This window comes from Castor canadensis, chromosome 3 (assembly GCF_047511655.1).
Source record: "Castor canadensis chromosome 3, mCasCan1.hap1v2, whole genome shotgun sequence".
Taxonomy (NCBI): domain Eukaryota; kingdom Metazoa; phylum Chordata; class Mammalia; order Rodentia; family Castoridae; genus Castor; species Castor canadensis.
Genome location: NC_133388.1, coordinates 181517695 through 181524196, shown reverse-complemented (window position 1 = coordinate 181524196; position 6502 = coordinate 181517695).

Sequence of the window (6502 nt, the reverse complement as noted above, 5' to 3'; positions counted from 1 at the left end):
AATTTTTGTTTTTTAAAGACAGCGTCTGACTATGTAGCCCACGCTAGCTTTGAACTTGTGATCCTTCTGCCTCAGCCTCCTGAGTAATAGTATTATACGTGTGGGCCACAATACCCAGCTCTATATTCTTTTAAACATTAGGAAACTGATAATTTTATAACCAATTTTTTTGGGAATAATTTAACCAAACCAAGCCATTTGAGTTTTGACTTGGCAAGGTAAGACATGACAATGGATTTTCTTTTTGAATGGAAAAATAATCCCTATTTTTTATAGATGGCTTCTCTTTTTGTAACTAATCCTTTTAATTGGCAAAAATTTTAAGTTAAAGTGTACAACTTGTAGGTTTCTGTATACCTGCCATCTCTTAGATGTTGCATAATTTATGTGATCAGTCTTCTCTTGATGAGCATTTTATGTAGTGTTCAGTAGTTTCTGCCATTAGAGGGACATGGTAGACCTTTTCGTACATGAATTTGTTCACCTGTTGGAGAAAGTTTGAATTATTCCTGAGTTTTCAGTTTAATGACAGGATACTTCTGAATTTTATGATAGGAGTCATGTCTGATGGGAATTTGCGTTCTGGCATTTCTGTTACTTTTATCCAGGGGTCTGAGTACTAGAACTCTATAGAATGAGGTAAGAACTACAGAGACTAGAAAGCAGATGCCATGACATTCATGAGTGTTTTTGTCTTGAGGGTGAAACATCTGAGTCTATTTGTGGGCTTGTGATACCTTTATCCTAAGATGGAGCCAAGACAAGAAGGAGGGTGTGCATCCCTCTTCTGTTACTGGGGAAATACCAGAACAGTAAGGAGGAAGATCTTACTTATTTGGAAGGATGGCACATTGCCAGTACCGTGGTGTTTTAAGCTACCTTCTGAATAACACTGATCCAGTAATAGGCAGTATTTGAATTGCCGCCTTTTCCATTCATTACCATCTGTTTGAGGTTCCTTCCCTTCTACATTTCCAGCAGTAACAGCGCTGAATGACAAGGCTTAGCCCTTGGGAAACGTTACTCTTCCTGGAGTTGTCACTGTTGCTGTCTTCAAAAGCTGGACTAAGTTTGTTTGCTGGCAGTTCATGTATTTGCTGTCCAGAGTGGCTCTGGAGATGGGGTGGAGGGTGGACCTGTCATGGCCTCTGATTCCCTGTGTGTGTGGTTTAAGTTCAGGGACACTTGCCACACACTTCTTGTATCTCATTAATTCTGTTCTGTTCTCACACCCATTCTGATAGGTTAATTTGTGCCCAGGGGTGCCCCATTATGAATTCATTTAGGCCTCTGCTCTATGATTTCCCAATCTTGCTATACGTGCGAGTCACTTGGGACTTTTTTGTGGTGGTGTTGGTTTCTCTCAGAGGAGACTTTTTCTTTTTTAGAAACAGTATCTAACTGTATAGCCTAGGCTAGCCTTAAATTTGGAATCCTCCTGCCTCAACCTCCCAAGTACTGGGATTATAGGTGTGAACCACCATACCCAGCTTACTTGGGACTTGTAAAAAATGAAAATATCTTTCATCATTCCATTCTACATGTTTTTAAAGTTTCCAGTGATTCTGATATGCAGCTGGATTTGGAAGTCGGTGTTTAAGCCAAGTTGTGAAATAGGTATTGCTCGTTTTCCAGATAAGGAAGCTTAAGGCTGATAGATTAATTCACTTGACTTAAAATTAGGCAGCTAGAAGGTGCCAAGGATAAGCTAGAAGCCCAACTCTTGAGTTTAGACCTTTGTTGCTGCTTTTCAGCTGAGAAAACCATAGCAGATGCTGGCAGGACACGGGTGCATGCTTTCCACTGAGGCATTCGCCTTGGCCCACTATACGGACTCACATATTTGCTGAGTAAGTGAGCACTGCTACAGTACCTTTTGACAAACTGTCAGAATGGAAATGTTAAAAACTTGTCTTGGACACAGGAACTTGGTCTTGTCAAAGATCAGTGGGCATCTCCAGGCTGAGATGGGGGGAGGCCATCCATTCTAGCAGAAACAGCAGCAAGGACAAGAAATGTTGGAAACAGAGAACTGTGTCTGGACATGCAGAATACAGGTGGGGAGTGGCAGAGACAGAGGCTGGAAAGGGAGATTGGGCTTAATCTGGACAAACCTTTTGTGATCCCGTGTGAACTTGAGTTTGTTGGCAACAGAAAATATTGAAAAGTAATGGACTGCAGGGTAGAGAGATGAAGAAGAGGCTGGGGTAAGGAAAAGCTGAAGACAAGATGACCCAAGTTTTGCACTGGTTGTTGTGGTAAGGGCTGGCTTGGCCTACGGCAATGTGACTAGAGCCTGGGTTGCAGGGAGGGACTTCTGAGAATTGCTGGGTCTTAATGAGGAATAAGTGCGTAAGTAAAGGGTGTCCGTTGGACTTAAGGGCTGGGTGCACTTTACTTATTAGTAAGCTGAGCAAATGCTCGTTATGGGTTTAGTTGATACTGCAGTAGTTGCTAGTAAAGCGGCCTAAAAAGAAAAAACAACAACAAAAAGCCACTATTGTAAGTATCTTTTTTTATTAGCATACATTAGTAGCACGATGGGGTTTCATTGTGATAATTGCATAGATGTGAACAGTGTACTTTGAACAAGTTTCCTCTGTGGTATTTCTTAGTCTTCCCCTTTGTGGGTGTATGTCTGTGGAAAAAATACATTATGAATTCCAAACCCATCACCTTGAAAATAAACTCTTAGAATATGATTTCCTGAAATGGGGATGGCTCTGGAGAAGGCCCCAGGGGAGAGACAATTCTCTTGATTCAGTATCCTCCTTCAGGGCACAGCTTAAACCCACAAGACCAGGAGAGACCTGTAGGCAAGGTGAAGTGTTATCTCCTGTGGCTCACTGGCTCTCTGATCTCTGTGACACTTCACATCATTTGCTTACCATCTCCCCTGTGGTCTGTAATCATGACAGGGACTCCATATTCATAGCTGTATTCCAAGGCACAGCACAGGCATGCCGCATTCAGGCATTGGTGTCTTTTCCACTGAACTAACTTAGGCTGTGTGAAAAGTTGGGTAAGAATCTGGGCTTCTTAGGGGGAACTAATGGCTTGGTATCCCAGGAGCATTAAAGAATCATGTAAGGGAACCACTGTCCCCTCAAATGGGGTATTGAGGGAAGGTGGAGATAATGGGGCTCAAAATACTTCTTAAATATTGTTACCAGCTAATGAGTGTGAGTACTTGGGGTTGTTGAGGTAAAAGGACACTGTACAGACTGGAGACAGGCAAGAACATGTGGGAAGATTAATTATGGGAATAAATTTAGCTTTCTCTCCCCTGAGGAATTCCCCGGTGGCCTGTACAAATGTATGTGTATTTAGAAAGGCCAAACCCCAGCCATATCATGGTGTCACAGAGATCCTTGGAGTGCAGAACTGAATTTAGGTACAAGGCCTAAGGATTACTTACACAATGTTCACTGAGCTCGAATTGTCATTAGAAGCCTCCACCTGTCCCAGATGAATCTGATCTCCTCACCTCTCTGCCAGTGTGTGGGCCTTTTCCCAAGGGCTGGCACTAATACAGTGAGTGTCCTTTCTTGTTAATTAAGGGAAATCACTATTAGTTTAAGGGAGCCTTTGGATTTTGATTGTAGCTGTCTTGATAGAGAAGTAGTACATTCACCTGGCTCTAAGGATGTAAGATACATCTGTCTCTCTTTATGCATCCAGCGGGCCCTCATCACCTCTGGCTCCCTGGAGGTGCTCAGACCCCTTACTAGAAAGGAAGGATTGGGACTTGGATGATCACATGTGTTGGATAGGGATCTTTGCTCATAAAGGACTCTGGCTGAGTTAAGCAGAAAGGGAATTTATTGAAAGTTATAGAACAGCTTACTGGTTCCAAGGACCTGCTGAGAAACCTCACAAGGAAAGGGCCAGGGATCCAGGAGCAAGCATTGTCTCATCACATATCTTACAGGGGTATACCCTTTCTGCCTTTCATTAGTTCTTGTTTCTTTCTTTAGGATTCAACTCTCATTGACCCAGCTTGGACCTTGTGCTCTTTCAGCTAGGAATTCAGCTAGGGGAAGAGGTTTGACTGACAGTCCCATTACAACGACCCATTTTGGGATAAAGCTCATGATTTGCAAAAGCTGATCAAAGTGCTCTTGCTGTAAGGAGGAAGCAGATGCTAGATACATACAGAGTCCCAACTGGGCATGGAAGCTACATGTTTGGCCTCCTTGGCGGAGCCTCTGGCTTTGCTTCATTCCAGCCCAGAGAACAAGTATTTCCTCCCATTCCCTCCCTTGATCTTCTCTTCCAAGCATTAGCAAGCAACATAGGTTTTGCCAAAGATTCTGGGGACAGAGTGTAAAGAGGTTTGACATTGAACATCACAGGGTAAGTAGCTGCCTGCACTTGAAAGTAGTTTGTATGTCTGGCTCACATCCTCAACACCTAGCACAAAGCACGGTGTATATAGGCTTTTTGAGATAAATATATGTTGAAGGAATGAACACTTCATAACCTAAATTCAGCTATCAACTGGCTTCCTCTCTTTGTCTTCACCCTTGCCCCGTGTGGCCTTTCCAGTCCCATCTATTGTTTTGATTGATTTAGCTCTGGTCCCAAACCTCTGTTCTCAGCAAATCAAAAGTCTTGCAGATGCTTATCAAAAGTTACTCACCACATACAAAGCAAGACTCAAGGTCAGGGAAGCAGTGAATACTAATTAAAAAGAAAAAAGATTGTTCCTTACACCTATACTTTCCAAGACACTCTTATGCTCCCCGCCATAGTGAATTGAATGGGGGCACCAAAATCATACTACACATCCCAATTCACAGAACCCATGAGCATGACCTTATTTGGAAAAATAAGTCTTTGCAGATGTATTTAAATAAAGGATTTTGAAGAGGTTATCCAATGATAAATGTTCTGTGAGAGACACATGGGAGAACTGACAGATGGGAGAGAAGAAAACATACAGAGAAGAAGGTAACATGAAGATGGAGGCAGAGATTGGAATGATGTGGCCACAGGCCAAGCAAGCCAAGGAATGTCTTCCAGAAGCTGGAAGAGGCAACCAACAGAATCTTCCTTTGTGCTTTGGAGGAAAGGAGGCCTTGCTGACTGACACCTTGCTCTCAGATTTCTGGCCTCCAGAAGTGTGAAGGAATCAATTTCTATTGCTTTATGTCATCAAATTGTCACAGCAGTCCTAATACATCCCCTAAAGTACTTAATAAACCCAGTTGTCTTCTCTCACCCCTCTGCCTTTCATCCCTGGAGCACTCAACTCCATCTCTGGCCTAGCTGGCACATTAGCAGTCATATTTCACCCTTTCAGTAGAGCCATTCCTGCTCTGCCCAGCACAGAAAGATTGCGCATCATTGCCTGAAATTGTCTGCCTAGATTTCTTCTTGGCTTCCTGAAAAAGCTTTAATTAATTTAGAAACTAACCACCAGGCTTCTCTCTGCACCCTGTATTGGTCTACTTTGTCATAGACCACTGTCATGGGAAAAACATGACAAAAGCAGAATTTTGGATTTCTTGCTAGGCAGGTGCTCTACTGCTTGAGTCACACCTCTGGCCCTAAAATAGGAATACACAAACTGCTTTTGTTCTTTTTTGCAGTACTGGGGTTTGAACTCTGGGCCCCATGTTTACTAGGCAGGTGCTGTACCACTTGAGCCACTCCATCGGCCCATCTCCTGGATTTCTTATGTAAGCAGGCTCAAGGATCTTTAAGGTCAGACGGTACGTAAAAGATAATCTATGTCAGAGGTTTTCAAACTCTTTAGACATAGAACTCTGCTCAAATGAACTCTCGCATCTTACTATGTAAAAGACAAATTGGAAATTTCCAAATTGGAAAGAGAGCAGTCAGAGCTCATACTACTTCAGCTCCACCCCAACCCCACTGCAGTCCCTTGCTGCCTCCAGTTTTTAACACATCTTGTGAAACTTCTTTTATTAAAAATGAGTCCTTCTAATTTGGCATCATTTCTGGGCCAGTGTTGCCAAGAATATCTCCTTTCCCAGTCTTTGTTGGTTTTTTAGAAGTTAGTAAATATTTCTTCTTTTTCCTCCTTTGGTTGAAACCACCACTACTTATATGGAGAGCAAAAATGTTAGTGTCATGGGGAAACGTTGGGTTGGAAGCCATAATTTAGGTGTGTAGCCATATGCATTTCCTAAAACTGAACCCCAGACTTTGAAAGACTGTTCTGGCCACTGGCACAGATGGTCAAGGACAGAGTCTACCGCTGCCAGCTTACCATGGGAAGAGCAGAGATGGCAGCTTCCAGAGCTCCAGCTGCTTTGCAAGGGCTGAGCTCAGTTGCTCCATCTACTCACCAGTCATGTAAATCTTCCCCTTAGGAGAAAAATTAAGGGTTATTTACTTTTCCATTTTGGGAAATTGCCTTTCCTCTCTGGAAATTCAAGGAATGCAGAACAAATATTTCTCCCTAAGAATATTCCTTCTATTCCCATTTACAAGACTGAGAAGTCTCCTTTGGAGACCCAGGACCCAAGTAAGG